Source organism: Macrobrachium nipponense, chromosome 35 (assembly GCF_015104395.2).
Source record: "Macrobrachium nipponense isolate FS-2020 chromosome 35, ASM1510439v2, whole genome shotgun sequence".
NCBI lineage: Eukaryota > Metazoa > Arthropoda > Malacostraca > Decapoda > Palaemonidae > Macrobrachium > Macrobrachium nipponense.
In genome coordinates this window covers 17,568,550-17,591,049 of record NC_061096.1, presented here as the reverse complement: position 1 = coordinate 17,591,049, position 22,500 = coordinate 17,568,550, and the positions used below count along the sequence as shown (strand labels likewise).

At 34.7% G+C, this 22,500-nt stretch overlaps 1 protein-coding gene across 2 annotated transcripts in view; it reads left to right on the top strand.

Moving 5' to 3' along the window:
- The window catches only part of LOC135208447 (uncharacterized), a 683,342-nt gene that overhangs the window by 405,453 nt on the left and 255,389 nt on the right, over positions 1–22,500 (top strand). For both annotated transcript variants that reach the window (XM_064240638.1, XM_064240636.1), the window contains exon 3: positions 16,536–16,583. The gene's annotated coding sequence lies outside the window, so the exon portion shown is untranslated. The remainder of the gene's footprint in view (positions 1–16,535; positions 16,584–22,500) is intronic.

The following is a 22,500-nucleotide window of genomic DNA, read 5'->3' as shown; positions in this document are numbered from 1 at the left end:
TTTTTTCTCTAGTGAAATATGATCATTTTGCCTGAATTATTATACATTCTATCGCGTTCAAACAGAAATTTTTACCAAACGCAGACTCTTTGCTACAGTAAGAACATTGGTAGCCATTATTTACAGTATATGTCTATACTAAATACTAATTTGAAAAAATCAATAATCAGTCCATTACTGATCGTTAGTTTACAACCACACAGCCGTCCTTCGCCAGCTATGATATTTGTTGTTTGTAAACACGAATGGTAATCTTTTCGAGTGGAGTGTCGGCTGCGGAATATCACCTATTTTCCGAGTCCCAGATTCAGGTTTCAAGCAGAAAGCTATCATTCATAAGCATGTTTTTATTGAAAGAAATTTAGATACTGAAAATTCTGTTGGTGGAAAAGCTGCAAAGCTATCTTCTTGTTTGATTTCCATCATATTCTAATAAGGATCATAAGTTAGTTTTGCCTGATTTGTTCCAAATTTTACTAATCCTCCAAAAAGTGTACTTCTTGCATTCTTTACTTTGCCACTTTTGGCCTACCGGGCATTGTAACACTTCTGGCAGCTGATTTGCTCATCACACTAAATGGCTGAGCTCAGTTACTGTGACAGATAATCCTGGGGGTGGTGGTTTAGATTTATCTACCATTTCTCGTCGTAAGCAGTTAATAAACAAACCCGCACACCGATCTGGCAGTTAATAAACAAACCCGTACACCGATCTGGCAACTGTCTTGGCCTTGTATTCACAGTTGTTTAAAAGGGTTTGTGTCTTATAGAGTACGTTCGTAGGTGGGCTCATCCGATCATAGTTTGATTTAGATCATTTGGAAAGGGATCAGGTTGTTCCCGGTGTTGTGGTTTCAAGAAGATGTATTTGAAATCCGAGGCCAATTACGATAGTATTTACTGTGATCTTATGGGGCTCAGTTGGAACAATATTTATAGAAATCCGAATAGATTGAGTATTTAAGTGATCATCGCTACTATTGAGTGGAGTATTCCTTCTAAAATACTTAATTTTCATTGTAAAAATAATCCATGTAAGTTTGCCTAACATGAAAAAAGAAGAGGCTTGTCATTTATGGAGGACCACTTTATTGCATTATTTGTTGCATACTTTCACCGAGTTTAGAGGTCCATCTTAGATTGTTTATGGGAGAGATGAGAGGGCTTATGATGAAGGTGTGAAAGAGATATTACTCTCAGGTGGTGAAGACCATTAAGTCGTGGTCTACCTTTAAATCAACACTCTTTGGAGTTTATTATAGCATGCTTTCCTTTGTAAAAAGTGATGGAACAGCTGTATATTGGCCTAACTATGAGGCAGAATTTTTGGCTCAAGTCTTTGTGGGCAAACATTCTGGTGAGTCCTTAGTGTTACCTTAGTCATGCTTACCATATCCTGAGTTGTGCTCAGCGGCATTAAGATCTAGAAAAGCTAAACTTTTCTTATGGAGCTTGACAGTTACATCAGTATAGACCTTAGTGGGATCTTCCCCCCTTTTTTTTATTTATTTATTTATTTATTTTGAGAAAGAATGCCGATTTCATTATTTCTAAGATTGCTACTATAACTAAAAGTTAGTTAGACTTGAAATTTTTGCTTCTGTTATAACGAAAGGAAACATTGCTTCATTACCTAAGGGACTAGGCCCGTCATCATACATCTCAAAATATAAGCCAATTTCCTTTACCCCTGTTTTATCTAAGATTTTTGAGAAGCTACTCTCCAGACATCTTTGTAGGTTTGTTACTTGCATTACATTAGTTTAGGTTTCATAAAGGCCTTTGTGCTTGTGAGGTACTCTTGTCACTATCTACCATCTTGCAGAGTACTTTTGATTAGGGTTCAGAGACATTCATAATCAATTTAGATTTTAGTCCAACCTGTGACTGTGTGAATCTTGAAGTATTTATCTACTACCTAAGGTTATTGGGAAGGGGTGCAACTTTTATTGGAGTTTTTAAGTTATTTTTAGTGAGCAGAACCCAAAGGGTCTGTGCAGATGGCTATTATAATAGTTTTATTGATAATACTTGAGGTGTAAATCAAGGTAGTGGTCTTGAACCTTTTATGTTTTTTTATGTATAGTATATAGTGACATGCACCAGGATCTGGAAGACAAATTGATTGTATGATAGATGATGCCCCCGAGCTGTTACGAGAGTGAGTGAAAAAGTTCTGCTACACCCTATATTTCACGAGTCCTAGAGTTCATTCTAGTAGAAATCTGTTTAAATAAGTAGCCAGCATTAGTATACAACCTGTTGTGTTGTCTTTAATTAAAAGAAGGGCTCTTTTAGCAGCATGGAAAAGGACAACTTTGAAGTGAGAGCTAACATCTAATTCTTAACAACACTCGACCGGAAATCTTCTCAGATCATTGATGCCTTGTAACAAGTTTATGGGGATGCTGCCCCTCACAAAACAACAGTTTTTAGATGGATCAAGCATTTCAAGAAAGGTAGAAAGGACATCAAAGATGACCAAAGGGAGGGAAGGCATTTTCACTTTTGCATGAACATCTTCCTCTCTGTAAGCTTTCTGCTCAGGGGGTACCAAGTGTTGCGTGAGGATCAGTTTGCTTAAAGAGCTGACATTTCCATGAGCCTTTTTAAGCAAGATTGAACTTGATAGAGAAGATTTTATGGAACGAATCATAACTGGAGATGAGACTTGGATTATCAGTTTGATCCCGAGAGCAAGATCCAGTCAAAACAGTGGCTTCTTAGGGGTTCTGATGGACCAATCAAATTCAAGGCAGAGAGGTCGGCTCAGTAGGTGATGGCTACCATTTTTTGGGATTGTGAAGGTGTAATCCTGATAGATTTTCCACAAGGTCAAAGAACGATACCGGGGTCATATTACGAAACTGTTTTAGGGAAATTTAAAAATGCACTATTAAAAAAACGATCAGGAAAATTGTACTGCAGAGTTCTCTTTCATCACGACAACGCACCAGAACATTCTTCGAGGGTAACAAGAGCTGTTTTACGAGAATTTCGTTGGGAAACATTACCTCATCCACTTTATAGTCGTGATCTTGCCCCATCTGACTTCTGTTTGTTCCTAAAACTTAAAGAACATTTGAAATGAACACGATTCGAAACCATTGATGAAGCGAAAACTGCTGTTTCTACGTGGTGCACAACAAAAGACATTGAGTTCTACAGAGGAAGGTTAATGAGGTGGAAACACCGTCTTAGATGGAGGATATGTTGAGAAATAGTTTGTATATTATTACTAAGTAAAGGTTCCCATAAATTAGTAGCAGAACCTCTCTGTGCCCGAGGTCCGTGGTTGCAGAATCCTTGAATAATCTTAAAAATCAATTGGTATGGTTTTAATTGTCAATGACTTTTGACTTTTGAGAAGTGTATACATAATACTGCTCTCTGTCTCTAAAAGAGTTGGTATCTTATGGAAATGTTTTCGAATATTCCCAGATTAAGCTTTTATATCTACGTGTTTAAACTTTTCTTCCTCTTTGTTTGGAGTGTTGCTCTCCTCTCAACTATTGGATATGGTTATTTATGTCACAAGTCAAGTTTATTTCGCTACCACTTAATTTTGATTTGTGGCAAAGATGTAAAGAGAGTCCATTATGTTTGTTGCATTAAAAGTTCTACAGTGATAGACTTATGCATTTTTCTATACCTGACCTAGGTAGGCTGCAACTACAAGCAGTGTAGATATCTAGTATCAGGTTTAATATCTCATTTTGCTAGCAGGTCTGTTTTGGTCACAACAAAAACGTGAAATAGTTTGCCAAGTACAGTTATGAAATCTTCTGATTTCCAGATGTTTAAGGTAGGAGTTAATTCATTCCTGCCTTCGGTTTATTTCCTATTCCCTCATATCTAATTATTTATTACCTTTTCCTTTAACTTGCCTCTCTTACAAGCTGATTTTCCTTTAGAGCCCTCTTTAGTTTATAATGTTTATTCAGTCCATAAGGGTTTTCATCTGTAGATTTAAAGGAAAAAAGAAATAAAGGAATCATTTTTCTTTGAAATGCCTTAATTTCATTTGCACAGATTTTCGATGTCCATCTTTGCCATAAGATCATTCGTACGATCCTATAACTTTTGCTTTAAAGGTCTGATGATAAATAATATACAAGTAAGAAACCTTGCCATTTTAATGTCCTAGAATTTTGTCACTAATGACATTGATTATGAAATATCAGCAAGCACTCCTAGATGTTGTTGATATGAACTTTGAGCCTTGCTCTCGCGCCCAAGTTTCATTGACAACTGAAACTCTCTTTCAGTATGATTTCTTCCTCTTAAAATTAATCTAAACCTTTGTATATTTAAATAGTGAAATTAATGCCTATATTTTTTAATAACGCTTGAATGACATTCCCCGAATCAAACATTTAAAATGCGATGAAACAGTGACCAGATTCCAGTTCTGAACTAGGGTCATTCGTCGGCTGAGTGCCAAGCGATTTTGGCACAAGACTAGAAATGTAGGGTAGAGAGAAAGGGGAGGGAGACGGATGAAAGATTAATACAGCCTCGTATAATATACAAACTTTTAATTTGATTATATTCTAATCTCTCTCTCTCTCTCTCTCTCTCTCTCTCTCTCTCTCTCTCTCTCTCTCTCTTCTCTCTTCCTCTTCCTCTCTCTCTCTCTCTCTCTCTCTCTCTCTCTCTCTCTCTCTCTCTCTCTCTCTCTCTCTGTTTTGTGAAGTAGATACGATAAATTTTTGTTAGGTATTTAGCAGGATGTAATTAATTTTCTTATTTTTCCCCTCATTATACTAAAAAAAATCTTTGTTTATTTATCCAATTTGCCTATTTCAGTTTTCAATGACTATATATGAAAACTTACTTCGAAATCAAAGTAGTAACAGAGAATGCTATAAATAAGATTTCTAACTAATAATAAATACATGTAAGTATACCCCAGTGCGACAATTTTCTTTTTACATTTTCAAACCAAATTCCCTTGAATAGCTGTGAGATTAGGTATTTGGTAGCAAAATGATGTGAGGTGATAGACATCTTTAGAATATGATTACAGTTTTTACTGAGGTGCGAACCATTGTCGCTTGTACCGTTAACCCTTTTTATATCTTTAGTTATAGCAGACTAGATGAGTTCAAAAAAGGATTTTTTTCAAGATTGTTAGATGTGTTATGTAAGGTTATAATTTAGAGAAATAGGTTATAATTTAGAGAAATCGTTTTTGGTAATTCATAGAAGACTACAAAATTGAACTACAGTCTATGGCTTTACCATGAACATCGGTCTCATCAGTGACATAAATGAGAATAATACTGTAATACAGTACAGAATGGTTATTAGGAAGAATTTTCCATCAAGTCAGCGACAGATCTCCCATAAATATTCGCAAACAGATAATTAACTCAGTATTACTAACATGTTCTTAAACCGAGTCTGACTCTCGTATGTCGTTTAGCATCATGCCATCAGGTAAGTTAGCCCAGGCGTTTTCCATACAAGGAAAAAAAATTGTTGCGGTTCATTTATCCACCTGACATACGTGAAGGGTTTTGACACTTCTTGACACTCTTAGTTGGACAGCCAGCACTGAAATTAACACTGAGATTATTATACCCCGATTATTATACCCCGAATAATTCTTTTGAGATCTGAAATGTTCAAAATGTGAAAATTATAAGAACTTCCACTTGCAGTTATTGAAGCAGTAGAACGAAATCGTTGTTGTTACTTATTCTTTAGATGCATGTGTTTTATGTCTATTCAAAAAGAACAGAACTATCACAGACGTGATTTTGCAAGAGTGCACAATAAAATATCACATTAAATTGCAGTCTTAAAACTCTGCATGGAGAGTAGACATGATGCTGATCAAAATTCCAAATGTTACTGATCAAATAAAAAAACGTAAGTGTCATAACTCAGGCTAATTAAGACCAGTTCTATAAGAACTTCGGAGTGGCTTATGTAATGTATTGCCCAGCAAGTTTACAACATTTTACAAGCCTCAGTCACATTAAGGAATGCATTTCAGCTCTTTCTTTTTAAGCAAGCCCAATGAGCGGCTTCACTTTCGGGTTAGCATCCACAGGTCACCAGTTCAAGACGGGCATCTGGAATTGAAGGCTGTCTTGTTGAGATAGATACAATACAGGAGGATATCATAATGCTTTTCTGATCTACGTGTGGCCTGATACTTGCTTTACAATTGCCACATTTGTTGGAGAGGTACAGGGCATTTTTGTTTATGGCAATATATCAAAGCTCTTCAATATGGAAAAATATTGAGTCAAGTTTGATTCATGTTCCTTTGTGTAGAAACGCCCCCCCCAAAAAAAAAAAAAAAAAATTACAAATAAGCTTCTTAACTGTGACTAGTTAATTTTAACCATTTCCAATGACTGGAATTGCTAAATGTGGAAAGATTCTTAGATTGCCTTCTTCACACAGCCGCTGAAAGCTGAGGTTGCGTCACTACCTGTCCAATTGTCCAATTCTTTTTTGATGTTACTTGAGTTGTTCTGGTTGGCACGAAGTGTGAGTGAAATAGTGGAACATCTTTGGCATTGCATATGACCCGATTTTAAATATCATTCACAAACTATTCAAATGAAAGAATCTTCAACCTTGTGTCAGCATCTTCATGTTTGCTCGAAGGTCTGATTGTTTTCTGTTCAATTAAACTTGCAATGGTAGCGTTAGAGAACCCTCATTAATAATTCACATCTTTGTGGCAGATATTCGCCGATTGTTTGATAATCCTGGAGGAAATCCTTGCAAAGTCTGCCTTCTTCTCCTCCATGGTGATGAAATCAGCCCAAACATAGGGAAGTTTCTTTTTGGACACTCTCTTTTCATATGTCCTAGCCTTGATTTACTTTTATCAGTTTCAGCCATCAAACATCGCCACAAGCATTTTTGTGTGTTCAACCAAATGGTCCGTCATTGTATCCAATAAGACATTAGCTTATTGTCCAAATGCCAGGAGGCTTACTGAGTACCTGGATCACTGCGTGGCCATCATTTAGCAGACTGGTTTTCGTATCAGTTATTGGAGTATCTAGGGGTACACATGTTTAAGCTTCCAAGGTACCAATTGATTCTGCCTTTACGGGTGAGTTAATTTGACTACGTGCGTGTTCAAGAACAGTGTCACTGACACATGCTTATGTTAACATATAACTCAGTTTCAACTGATTGGTCAGCGTAATCACTGCATAAATTTCCAGTGACCTTAAGATTTCAGTGCAATCTATAAGTTACAAATTCTATTTTTATACATGCAGAAAACAATTTGAAAGCGTCGCAGAACTGAACAATTCCATCCGATAGTAGCCACTTAATTTCTACTACCAGGTCTTGCCTTATCTCATCTTCTCCGATGAAATCACCAGTCACATTACTTGGGGCAGTGTCTTTTTTTTTTTTAATATAGAAACAAGTGAGACACCCTCATGCTGTCCTTCATTTCCTTCTGTGTTTGGTATTGCATTTTGTACCCTTTAAGCAACAAACCTTCCAAGCTGTTGTAAAAACTTCTTTATATCAGCATCATACATCTTTCCTGATAAAGGTCCATCAGATTATGCCAAAGTAATATTATCCCCATCATCCTTCAGACCAAAGAGACATTGGTATCCTGTGGGATGAGTGATCGTTTTGACCCTGTGAAACAGAACCTGGCTCTTGGGTCATTCCATGTAATCAGTATGATGTCATTCTGTGGCCTGACCGGCTGGCACCTAATTAAAACTTGTTATTAAACCTTCATCTTTTCATAATTTCATAAGGAAGTTCATATTTATAAACTCTGCACGACCTCAGCTGCTACCTTTTCAAGGTTGCTTATACCTTGAAGATAAACCGAACCCTATTTGGCATAGTTTATATGACTATTAAGTGGTCAGACACAATAAAATTGAAGCAAATGCCTCCAGATGGAATGTCAGTTTGCCACTATTTACCTCTTGAAGCTCACTGAATCTCCATCATGCCTATGTATGCTGACCGCAGTCGGAAGTTAGCGTTGTTTGAATGCATTCTCTCAAAAGTCTTGAGTCAGTTTGTGTAGCTTTTAATTGGGTAAGGATTTTATCAGCTGTCCCAGTATAGTCTGCCGATCTTCTTTAATACTGAATTCTATTGTTTGTCTTCTTTGATGCTGAATTCTATTGTTTGAACATCTGAACAACTTTTTGGGTAAGTTCTTTCACTCCCTTGTCTTATTTGAAACTTATTGACCAGCAATGATTTACTGTAAGAATAGATGGATGGTTTTGAAATCTAATGCATAGTAGGAATAAGATGCCATTGTGATATAGTTGCTAGACAAAACGTTGGCAATTTATCCTTATAGTTGAACAGTGCTTGTGTGAATTTGTAGGTGAAAATAACCTTGGTTTGATATGTGGAAATTTTTTATTTAAAAATTTTCTTTAATTTTCTTTTAATATATTTACACAGTGGTCTAATTATATATGACCTTATAAAATACATATGTACCTTGCCTACTTACCTTGCGAAATATCTAATCAGATTCATAGGACAAAGGGTCTATGAAGTTGTGTACGCATTATTTTTCATACGTAGTCACCTTTTAATGAACCACAACTTGGTAATCTGCATTTTAAATTGAAACTGGAGGAGAAACGTGTTTACTTGGGGTAAGTTAAAAAACTACCTCCTTCACTGATACTAATATTGGCACTTTAATTAATGAAATTACAATGGCATAAATGAAGAGGAAACATCTTGACGTCGTTGAAAATTTTTCCTTATTAACTGGTACTGACGTTGGAGTTTTAGTTATAAAATTTCTCGTCGTATTGCAGTTTAAAACATTTCTCAATTCATGAGATTCAATTCCCTCCCGTGTACTAAATGAATATTTTGTACTTTAATGAAGAAAATAAATGATGAATTGTATCATAAGATCTTATTAAGCACATGGAGGTGAAAGGTAATTTGAATGCGGAGCGGACCTGGAGCGAACATGCTCATACCCTTGGCTTCACTACAACAATCAAGACCTTTGTCTGAGCCTAGAGACGCTACTTGAACGCGGCCATGATTGATAGCTCTCGTGGTTGATTCATTTGTGGGGAGGGACGCAGAGGATAGATGGCCTATCCCTTCCGTCAGCTCTTCTATTCATATCTGCTTCCCCAACCCCGCCCCCTCCCCCTCCCCCTTCCCCTCCCCATGTCTCGGTGTCTGTTTCCATCCCTGGCTTGGTTCATTACACGTCCATTCAATCATAACTAATAATTACATTAATCTCTCGGAGAGACGAGTAGCAACGCGCATTGGCGACACATCTTGAACCTAATTAGCATTCCTTTGAAAAGCGAGATATCTGGATTATCCCGCAAGTGACGAGATTTGAAAACAACTTTGGTATGGAGGTGGAATGATTCATTGGGGCGTCGTTCGTATTCTTCCAATTTTTCTCTTCTGTTTCGAGAAGGCAAATCTCCGTGCTCAGTGCTGTTGGTCTCTGATTCATAAAGGTATTTTTATTTTCAGCGACTTATATCTCATTAAAACCTTTCCTTTTATTCTCAAACGTATATGACTAAATAGCATCATCTAATGAATTATATTTAATATCATTCTCTAATGATATTAGTCGTATGTGTTTAAGACTGAAAGAAAAGATTTGAGAAGCTATTTATGGAGATGTAGGTCACTTAAAGTGAAAATACCTTTATGAATCAGAGGGTAAAAGCACTAAACACGAACATTTGTCTTCTCTCAAAAAAGAAGAGAACAATCCCCGGTCCCGCGAGGGAAAAAAATGAGTGAGGGAATAAAAAACACATGGATTTGGCATCGACATAAAACGATTCCACCATAGATCATAAACTTCAGAAAAAAATTCTTTTATGTCAAAATCTCATTGGTCAATTCATTTTTAATAAAACATTTATCATTAAGTTTTTCTTTATTTTTTACCATATCCCGCTTTGTGTTATTGATTTTGTTTTCAAAATAATTTCGAAACGTATTCAAAGTTCATCTTTAGGCTGATTACAATTATCCATCAGGATTTTTAATTGCAAATAAATTTCACTTTCTAGCGTCCAAATAAACTTCAGAACAAGAAGATTCTGTTTTAAATTAGTAGTATAAAATCCAAATCCCAAAATGCTTGTGTGTCCAAGGTATTTCGTGTTACTGTGACCTGCTTTTACCGTATCTTCTTTGGAAAACTTTATTGTGAAGTGTCCAACACTTTCATAAAGGTTTATTTCATACAAGACAAGCAAAGACAGGAATTGGATCTAGGTTGAAAAGTTGGAAAATCATATAGCTTTTGATGTCGGGTGCTTTCTGTCATGTTCTTTCAAAAATTTTTGATGGCTCTAGTTCCGAATCTTTCTTTTTTTCAATTCAGCATGTAACCTTCCGAGAGATAAATTTCTCTATGGGGAAATTCGGATTATTTTAATTGTGAACATATACTATTTGTGCACCTGTATGGATCAGCGATTCGTCCTTCACCTTTTCAGTTTTTTTTTTTTTTTTTTTTTTTTATAGTACAGGTGACCTGCCTGCCAAAATTAACACGTAACATTGTAATGTAGCGGAACTGGTACTATTGCTGTAATCCATATACATTTGAAATTAATTAAGATACTAATGAAATTACACTTGTTGAGTACATATGAACTTTTAGACAAAATACCTGTGTGAATATCACCAGATTTCAGTATTAATAAATCCTTGGAATCTCTTGTGTTCTTATTAGTAAAAAGTGACAGACCATTACTTCAGTGTAGCAATCTGTGTGGGCTTCAGAAGTACAGTTCTTAATACTGGGATTAAACCAAATTGTTAAGAACATAGGAAAATAATAATAAAGTTCTAAGCAATTGAATATTATGATAGTGATTCAGTTAGTTGTGTGTGTGTGTGTGTGTGTGTGTGTGTGTGTGTGTGTGTGTATTTATGCAAAATGTTCAGTGCAATTCAGCAAAAATTAAGACAAAACTCTTTGGAGCATTAACCTAGTTTTTAAAGGTTTAATAGGAAGACAACTTCGCGGTTGCACTGTGAAACAGTTGACAAGAGAGGTTCGAAAGTAAAATGGAAGAAAGAGAAGAAGAAAGAAAATATGAACGGAGGTATAAACAGGAAAAGGAATGAAAGGGGTTGCAGCTAGGCCCCGAAAGGACTCTGCACAGAACCTCAAGTAATACCTACAGTGCACAGCATGAGGTGCACTGACTGCACTAGCCCCCACGAGGTCAGAGCGCTTGTCAGTCTAGGCACACACAAACATAGTTTGATCTTTCAATAATGTACTTTATAGCAATGTAACAGGCGTCTGAGTTTCTTATACAAGAACTATAATTACGAACTCAGAAATAAATTGAAACTTTTATTTCGTTTCAATAAAAGACAGTAATATAAGCAGTATTGTTAAAAAAAATGTGACACTGAATAAGTACTTAAAAAGAGCGCAGAGAACAACATTGAACCGATAATTTCATTCATGAATGTTCACATTGTTCTGTTATCTTAGAAAAAACAGTAATACAATTCTTAAAATTCTGAAGGCACAGTACAATTCCTGGAATATACCCAAAACACTTGACAATTTAACAGGTTAACCTCCTCAGAATCATAGGTTACTTGCATACGAAAATACTATATGCCATCTAGTTTCAAATTTTGCATTTTTTAAATGTTCTATTCTATTCACTTTTTACTACGTTTTGTGGGTGATGCATGTGTGGGATTAAAAATATTATTGATTTTATCATAAACTCGACAAAAAAAAAAAAAAAAAAAATAACGCGCGCACACAAGTTAAAAGTGAACAGAAACTCCTCTGCGAAAGTGAACCCGATTTTAGTTTCAGAGAAATATCTGCAACTTTTGCGAGAACATTCTGGGCCAATTCAGAATTATTTACGAGAAAGCTGAAGCAAAAATGGAACAGTGTCCACCTGTGACGGCGCCATGATCTATGCAACGTTGAGATCGTTTTGGTGCATGTAAACTCCAGGTGACAAAGTTCTACATCCTTGAATAAGAAACAACTTCCTCTACTAGGAAGCTGAATCGCGGTTCTCTGCACTATTTGGGGGACAAAATGGTAATGTCTCATTTGTGCATTTTACTCATTTCGTCCTCTTCCCGTGGTTTGCACCAACATGATAGGAATGCTAATATCCTTTGTTAATCTGCCTATAAACCTTAATAACTTCAGGGGCGGGAATCTCGAAAGAAAACAGTGTTATTCTTATTTTCACTCAACTTGTCTTATTTCCCTCATTTTCATAGTCAAAAAATTTTGATATAAAAGGTAAAAGCCTCTATATTATCAATTGAGGAAACCACCTGGCTATGTCTTATTATTCAACCAATAGGCATAAAATATCCTTTCTCAAATGCTCCAAAATAAAAGGCACAAAACTCCCTGTCTGAAAAAAAAATTGCTAAAAAAACCAAAGCAAGAAAAAAATATGTGAATGATAAGTTAAAACTAGATTTCAGCGGAAATTAAGACAGCTTTCAAAATATTAACTACCAAGACAATGCATGTGTATAAAATAATTTCGGTTTTACAAAATAAAAATAAAATGATTATTCATTTCTAAGCTCACTGAAATCTCGAATTACTACGGTTCCAAGAGGCAGAAAAAAAAAATCCACTATTTGTCTTTGTACCAACTCGTCATTCTATTAAGTTAAACATAAAACCTTGACAGGCACAATGATCTTTCTCAATGGAAAGGAATACAAACGGTGTATATGGATACGTCTTTGGGGAGAAAACATTAAAACAGTCATAAATGAAATTATTTCTGCGTTATGAAATATATACAAATTATAAGGCAAAACCCATTTTTCTATTTATTTGTTTGCTGTATGAAGTAATATCTAATCGGTTATAAAAACACTGTTCTTGTGATATATTGACAAACAAAACAGTAAGAAAAAAAAAAGGCATTCAGTGTACGCAAACCCTGGTGATAACCATATTCTATGAGCACATACTTTATGAAATTAAAAACCTATTCCTATAAAATCAAGAACACTCAGAATACATACCAACGAGCATTTAATTATTATTATTATTACAGACCAGGAACGATTAGATGTCGAGAACCAAATGGAATCTTACAAGTTGATAAAAGACATAAGGGGACATACCTCGCGTACTTTTCTTCCTTAAATTAAATTGGGTCCTTAAAATCTTTCTACTCTCCACTTCCGTTTCAGTGCTGAATGACCTCATAGGTCCCAGCTCTTGGCGTTTGCCAAAATTCTATATTTACTATGCTATTCTATCCTCCCGACAAACGTTTTGAAAAGTTTATTAAATGACAATTTGTTTAATCAAATTTTTTGGGGCTCAATTGAATAGAAATTAACTATCATATTGTTTTGGAATAAATGACGTATTTTTGCTCTCGTAACTGCTAATTCATAAGTAAATCTTATATTTTTTAAGTTTATTCCATCACTATCGCACGGAAACCAAGCAGGGTAAATGTTGAGTGTGCTTTTTATTTTTGTGGCAGTTACCTCCCTAATCTTCAGTTTCTAGTGATTAGTTCTTGAATACATTTGATCACATAGAGTGCACAGCGAGTCCAAATTTATCAGGTTAACAACTTATCTTAAACTATATATTCATAGGTATTAGGAAAAAGTGTAGATTCGTCAATAGCTAGGGTGGGGGTTGGGGCTTAGTGAGACCCTGTTGCTCACGGACTGTAAATTAAATATAGATATGACCTGTATTAGATTGCAATGAGGTACAAAAAGCCATTGGAATAATGTAATATAATATAATAAACTTCTGTTTACATAGACATCAAAACTTTCTTTAAAGGCCGGAACCTGAAATTGTAGCAAAGCATCAACATTCATAAACGACTTTCATCTCGCTGTTACGCGGCAATATGCAGAGACTAATGTCTCGAAAATATATACCGCCGTGTGTTGGAGAGTTGAAATGAAAAAAATATCACCGCCTGACATAATTTTTACAGAAAACCTTGAAAGTTCCCTTATAAAATCCCAGTTGACCTTATCATTCGGATATGTCAGAACTTTTGGCACCTTTATCAGCATGGGACTTTGGTGGGTCAATCTTTTTTCTTTATTTAGCCAGCGTCTTCTCTCACTTAGGTTAATTTTGACCTCGTCGAATTTCATCTTTTTTCTAATATTATTTCACTGGTAATTGGTTTGTTATTCAGCGCTTCTTTTCTCGCAGTAACTTAAACAAGCGGAATACGTTAATATATTGTTTTTAACATTGGTTTCTGGCTTAACCTGGGGTGCTTTGTTAATGCCCAAAGTTACTTTATTTTCGGAGTATAACTAAGTATTGAAGATACCTTTCATAGCGTACCCTAACCTAATATTGAACAATTGAACATCCTTACCAAGTTGACGATCTGCAAGCTAGTCGGGGGCGTCACCCCCTGACCCCACACGCCAGTGGTTACTACCTGAACAGCAGAGCCTGTTCGAACAGATGGAACGTTACTTAATCTTTATCTTTATTTGTGCTATGCTAAAGAAAAATACGCATTCTAAATTGTTGTAGTAATTAAAGTCAACGATGTCACCTCTGCAAATGTACAATACCAACTTCCAGTTTTAATAATGGTTTTAGGAAAAGTAAAACGATGTATTATTTTTCTTTTGTCCCTACAAGTTTACATACGAATTTTTTCTCATAACATTGCTGATGTGATGTGAAGTGACTTGGTAAGTATACCTCGATCCCGTCCAGGAAATATAGTTATAATTAGTTTGTATTTCTGTGGGACGATGACCTTGCCACAAGTTCGTATAAAGAACTCTAACGCGACAAAAGGATATAGGTAGAAGTTGGTAGAGAAAGGGATCTATTGACTTTTGGACCCATTTATTCCTATAATGATAAGGGAAATTCTCATCAAGAACCGCAGGCATTGTATTTTTTTTTCCTGAAACAACCTTCATCCGAAAAGGACGACAGTAGGCCAGGCACCGTTTGACAATTTAAGGTTCATCAGTTCGTTTCATACTGAATAATGTATGCCCTGGTAACCAGTTTTTTTAGTATATAAAATGAATACTGGCAGGCAGACAAACAGACAGTGAACATAAAAAAGTTAGTGGTTATTGCGTCAGTTAAATATTGAATTTTCGCTAAAAAAATATTCCCAATATGATTTTGTACTAGAATTCGTATTTTGAGTTCGTTAATTCTGCCGTACTTTTTTCCTCTATACCTTATGAAATATGGATATAATTTGTCATGGGAAACAGTAATGAATAGAAATGTTAAAGGTGATATCCGCCAAAACACACTATTTCAAAATAGTAAAAATATCGTCACAATTATTCCAAACCATTATATAACTTCCAATATTGGAAATACATTGTGGCAGTAAGAAAATTGCAGCTTAAAACGGTGATTTTACTGATATTGCAGCTAAACATTTATTGCCTCATCAATATTTTCTTTAGTAAAGTGTTCATATATATATATATATATATATATATATATAATATATATATATGTATATATATAATTGATAAAACTAAGATTGAACTGACATAAACAATATGCAATTTTAGAGCATACTTTACTAAAAGAAATGAAAATATTGATGAGGCGAACGTTTAGCTACAATTCCAGTATTATCACCATTCTAATGCTGCAATTTTCTTGCTGCTGCAATATATTATATATATATATATATATATATATATATATATATATATATATATATATATATATCACTTCACCGTGATTCATATATACGCATTAAGCTACAAATGTCCTTAACATCTAATTCGCTCTACCTCGGAATTAATATATTTTCACTATGTTAACCGAAGGGGAATTTTTTAGTTGATAATAATTTCGTCGGCACCCGGGCGCGAACCTAGGAACCAAGAAATCAGGACGTACTACAGTGAAGCGCCTTTAACCACACAGCTGTGTGGTTAAAGGCGCTTCACTGTACGTCCTGATTTCTTGGTTACAAGACGTATGTCTTCTCTCAGGCAACGACCCATTACAGTTAATAAACCACCACTTGCCCAATTAACTGCTTAAATGTACAGAGGCATATGACATTTATCATTAAATGCTCGAATTTATCCGCTTGGTAAGGTTTGCGAGGGATAATCTCCCCAAAGAAAAATACTTTTTTAATGCTGTTCTCTACTCGAAAGCAGTGTTTGGCAGTGCTTGCTTCTCTGCCATTACAGTCCTTGTCAAAGTTTCAAAACAAATGGTTTGTTTTACTCGTCTTCTGATTTAATATCTGTGTAGTTCTTTGAACAGGTTATCTTCATCTCTAGTGACAGTGCTATTTTAATCTTTGCAGCGCTTAATACCATTCGTATCTCAAGTTACTTTACTTTGCATACGATTAATAGATTCATACAGACCAACGTCAAATCTTTATAGTATATAGGTCACAACTGTATTTGAAATCTACGTACATTTTATAGATTAATTTTGATTGAGTGCTCTGTAATTAAGGAAAGTTTTCATTTCTAGAAATATGCTCATCGTTCTTTCCATTTTTATTTTTCAGGTTGTTAGGAACTGCCTCTGCAGCGTAAGGGAACTCGTCTCCATTACAGTAAGTCATGGTTATTATTGTCCTTAGGTGTTTCTCTTTTGCAATTTTCGCTTTTACAGTCGCAGGCAGCAGCAACATGAGAATTCATATTAGAGGAAGTTAGAACTTCCTGGTAGCTCTTGAAAATTAAGAACGTTTATGAATTTCGGTTGTTTTCTGTGTGAGTATAGTTTCAGAGCACAGCTTTCATTAGATAGGTTGTATATGTAAGGGAAAATCGACTTTATGCACAATTGTAGCCAGACCTTGAAACATTTCAGTCACAAAATACGAATTGTATTTACATTTGGCAAAGTTGAGCATTTTTCATCCACTGACAGACTGTGGGACTTTAAAAGTTATACTATTCTTAACGAACGCGCTTTCTGGATGACAAATCGGATTGTCAGGACGTGGTGAGCGAAAGAAAAATAGAAGTAATTTGGATTTTTTTTCTTTTTACTTTATCTTTTACGTTAGTGGAATTACAAGCACGTTCCTTTTCTTTTCACCTTGAGCAATACGTTCCATGAAGTCAGAATGTTTTTAAGTATCATAAAAAAATCAGATGATCAGTTGGATTTCTTTGACACGTGATGTAACACTTTCTTTTAGATTTCCTTTTTGGCTGCCTTTGCGTCTTTCTGATAATTGTTTCTTCTCTATTTAACTGATAAAATGGTTTTATAGGTTATTGGATTTTTCCTTGTACAAGTGCATCATAGGGAATTATCACTGATATAAATACCCACTGGCGGTAAATACTGTGTTTGATGTTTCTAATTGGTCGATTTTCTAAAATTGTGTTCTTTCAAACAGTGTATTATCGGGATCCGTGCAACAGTATTCTGGCCTCAGTTTATACTACTTTGTTTATCAAGAATTGCTCATAAATTACATACACCCTCAGACGTTCAACTACTCTCCTGGTCCTAGACAGAAACCCCAGATATTCCCTTAAAAGAAGTACTTTTTTCTCAAAGAATGTTAGGGTATCCTCAAACAACGTATTGGACGTTTAAGGAGAGTTAGATGTTTCATAGATAAGACTTTCAGCTAAGAAATTTTCCGATAGAAATTGAAATATTTTTACTCCTTCGTTGTCTAAAATTAACTAAGTTATGAGTTCGCCAGTTGACTTTAGGCAGATAAATTACTAACCTTGTAATGCTATTACTTGTCCTGGTAAAAGGTGAGACGAACAAAATAAATTGCGCTTTTTGTCGTTTTCCAAGACACCAACAAGCTTTAGAGAACAAACATTATGCGTATAGATTAGCTCTAAGTGTATATTAAAGAAATTTCAGATCTGAATTTATTTGATAAATCTTTACTAATAGATTAGTTCCGAATATATAAAAACAAATCTTCGTCTCTGCTAGTTTAGTTAACATGCATTCATTTAGAATTCCTTAGATCTTTGGTGGATAGATACTATCACTTGTTTCATATGAAATCAGATCCCCTGATTGTATGATTGTCTCATAACCAGTTTTGAATATTGAAATGCAATCCCTTTTCAAGAAATGGGGCCATCTTTACTACTGTTGGACTCGCCTAGATCATTTTGCTTTCTTATGACTGTAGCAAACATAGCATGCTTTGTTCTCAAACGTATATTTTTACTGTGCCTCAGTATCCTGGCTTTTCAGATTCTTTCCATTGAATTTTGCTTTAGGAATACACTCTTCTTTCATTTCAATGCTCACTCGAGAAGTTCCTCAATTTAGTTTTCCGGATAAATTAATTTTCAGGTAATTCATTCATTTCGCAGTAATTCTTATTTCTCCGGTATTCAGTATTGAAATCAGACTGAATAATTTCAGGAGTAAGTATAAATAAGTGTAAACTTTTCTGTATTGCAAAATTAAAACAATTAAAAAATATGCGGTACGTGCATGAGACGTTGTGGATTTGATGAATGAATCATAACACCATGTATAAAACGACATTTCGAAGGTAAAATGAATTTTTTATAGTATTATTGCTTGTAAAAAGTTACGGTGCAGGTGAGTAAAAATCGACATTTTTAGTTTTGGATAAATTCAGTCTGTTTGTTATTTTTTGTGAAATAACGATAAGTTGTAAAAAAAAATGGGATTGGCGAATTCTGATAATCTGTTTATCCTCCTCTTCTCTCACTTTCCTGATTTATGAAGGATCAATCCTATTTGCGGTGTTACAGAGATATAAAATATACTCCTTTTTATAAATGCTTATTTTTGCGGGGTTTTAGGAAAAGGAAGTTAATCCTATTTTTCTGTCTTTTTGCGCATTCGTGGTTGCTTTAAATCTCGTATTGATTAATCTCTACATCATTAAAATCACGCGCTTTCATATGTATGCAATAATATTAACAAATCGTTACGTTCTACTTCTTTGCTATCTCTCCTAGAAGTTATTAACATATTTAGCAAAGGTCTTTTTACCCCTTTTCGTTTATAAGCTGCAGCGACTTCCACTTCCTTCTATTCATTTGCATACTTTTAAACGACTTCTGCAAAGTCGCTTTCTGATGTGTCAGAGAAGCTGAGAGATAATCCGCCTCATCCGATAATCATATTTCATCGAGTTCAGAGTTCCCAGAACGTTTAGACTATTATAATATTTTCCAATCTCGTTCCAGTCACTCTATCGTTTTATATCTTATATTTTATTCCAGTGTGGAAAAAATAGTAATAAAAATACACGCCCTGGAACGTATCCATCTTAATATGTGTGCATATATACGTGTATATATATATATAATAGTAATAAAAATACACCCCTGGAACGTATCCATCTTAATATGTATATATATGTGTGTACACACTACATATATATATATATATATATATATATATATATATATATATATATATATATATATATATATATTTACACGAAATAATTAAGAATGGAAGAAGGAAGACATAGGTCACCAACACATTTATACTCCGGTTACTGGGCAGAAAGCTAAACAAAAATTTTCTTTTTAATCACTATGGGGATCATCCACGTAAACATTCTACACTCTCCACCATTCACCTTAGCCCTGTGCGCGCTCTCTTCCACCTGATTTTGTGGCTTCACCCTGTATTTTGCATAATCGTCATTCATCCTATATTTTGCATACTCCTCCTGTACCCCTGCACTTCAGTGTCTTTGATCCTAACCCGTAAATCCTTTGTCTTTTTGGTATATTCCATTTTCACTTCCCACACAAAGTCTCTTATCTCAATCACATACATAACCACATTTTCAACTCTTCGCCTCCAAGCAAAAGTTGTAGTACATATTTTCACGTTTACTTCACTCTAATGACGACCAGAGCTACTATCGTAGATTCACATCGACCGTGCATCTGATGTCTAGGCCAGTCCCTTACGACGCTCCTGATTGGCTATTGATAAGTCAATCACAGGGCTGGAAACTCTCAGTCTCTCAAGAGTTAGCATAGGCAGGGTATATGTTCCACCTTCCCTGAGGGATAAGTCTCAAATGCATCCCTCAGGAGAGGTGGAACATACACCCTGCCTATGTAAACGCTCTCGAGAGACTGAGAGTTTCCAGCCCTGTGATTGGCTTTTCAACAGCAAATCAGGAGCGTCGTAAGGGACTGGCCTAGTCATCAGATGTACGGTTGATGTGAATCTACTATAGAAGCCAATCCTCTCCTCACCATTACATCCGCCAAGGGGTTTTTCATTTACTTCTAATTTATGATTTAACGTAATCTTTTCATCATCAGAATAAGAATCATTCCATTCTTATCTGCTGCAAGAATTGCCTACATGCCAGTGATGCCATCTCTTCATACGTCACACATTTCGCATTTTCATCACCTAGCAACCTGGCTCTTTCTCGTTCTCCAAATTTTTCAGGCATATATATTATATATATATATATATATATATATATATATATATATATATATATATATATATATATATACAGCTTTAAAACCAATTTATGCGCTTGTTACTAAAGTGAGTCAGTAAAAAAAATTCTCTGTTGGGTAGAAATTAGTTTTGATCGTAAATAATTGTAAGTTATTTGCTCTTCCTAGATTTCCTCCTTTCTTTGCACATTTTTTAAGCAATTTCTCTGTATTAGTTCTACTGCTAGTGTTATTGCATTTTATACTCCTGACTAAAAAAAAACATCAGAAGTCTTCCAAATATGAAAACAAACATCCAGTTTCCCACATTTTTTTTATTTTACTTTTATTTAGCTGTTCACCTGGGAGGCATTCTCAGGACAGGGGATTACTGTTCCGCCTTTGCAGTCGTTGTTATTGACTCTGGTCCAGGCTGAAGCTAAATCCTTTGACATGTAGTTTACAACTGGCTTCCACTCCACTTACTCCCGCTCCAATTCTCTTACATCTTTCCTCTTTACTTTATTGCTTTTTTCTTTTTTGTTATCTCAACATCGACCCCTACTTTTTCCCTTCTGATCGTCATCTCTATCTCATTTCCTTTTATGATCTCATAAAGAATAGTCCTTGAATTATAGATTCAATACGTTACCACACAACCACACTTACACTATATATATATATATATATATATATATATATATATATATATATATATATATATATATATATAAAACCGATTTTCTAGCCAACGAAAACAAATAAGGTTAATGTTTAAGTTCTCTCTCTGGTGGTGAGAAAAAGGTTTTAACTTCCCTTTCATTACTATTTCATCTAAGCATTGAATTTTCATAATTTCTCTTGTGGTATTTTTGCTCACTTTATGCTGCCATGTGACTCAATACTTTTTTTTATTAAACTTTATCCTCAAATCGGTAATGTTCTTTTATAGTTTCCAGTGTCATATCATGCTTATGAATGTGTGTGTGTGTGTGTGTAAATACATGTATGTAATAACCAATTAATGGTTTATAAGTCAATAACTATTTGTTACCAAACCATAGAAGGAAATTTGATATGAATATCATAAAGGGAAACGTTTGGGAGTAGATATATATATATATATATATATATATATATATATATATATATATATATATATATCGACCCCAACGTTTCCTTTTATGATATTCATACCTAATTTCCTTATATGGCTTGGTAACAAATAGTTCTTGACTTATAAACCACTAATTGCTTTATTACATATATGTATTTACACACACACACACACATTCATGAGCATGATATGACTCGGGAAGCATAAAACACATTACCGATTTGAAGTTTAATAAAAAAAAAGTAATGAGTCATATGGCAGGATAAAATGAACAAAGATACCATTAGAGATATGAAAATTCCATGCTTAGATGAAATAATAGTGAAAGAGAAGTTAAACACTTTTTCTCACCACCAGAGAGAGGATTGTAAACATTAACCTTATTTTGTTATCGTTGGCTAGAAATTATGTTTTTTCCTTTTCCTGTTTCCTGTTTTCATTTGTATAAGGATCTACCTTCTTTCAAAGTTCCATTTATAAAAGTGCAGTTATTATTTTGCTTAATACACTTCATTTTCTATACGTTATCACACCGATTTCATTTTGACATAATTTGTACGCTCTTTATGGGCCGTATTTCAAACTGAAGATTGGCGATGAAAATTTTATCTCGAAAGTTCCATAAAAGCTCTCATCTTCATAAATGCTGATGCATTAGTTTTGATGCTTATATACAAATCTACTTCTTTGTTATATATGCAAATCCATTTTACCCAAATTGAAATAATACTTAAGAATTTAGAGGGCATAACAGTTTGGTAAGATGAAATTTATATTGATTCCGGTTTTCTTAATGACTGTCTAATTTGACAAATTATGCGCCGTGTGAACTGATAATTTTTCTTTTATTCAAACACCATCTAATGGATTTCTATGTCCTTTGAATATTTGGGCATAAATCATATACTTGTTTTTTCCATAATGCGACAGAATTGCTGTTGCAGAATAAAAACACAACTCTC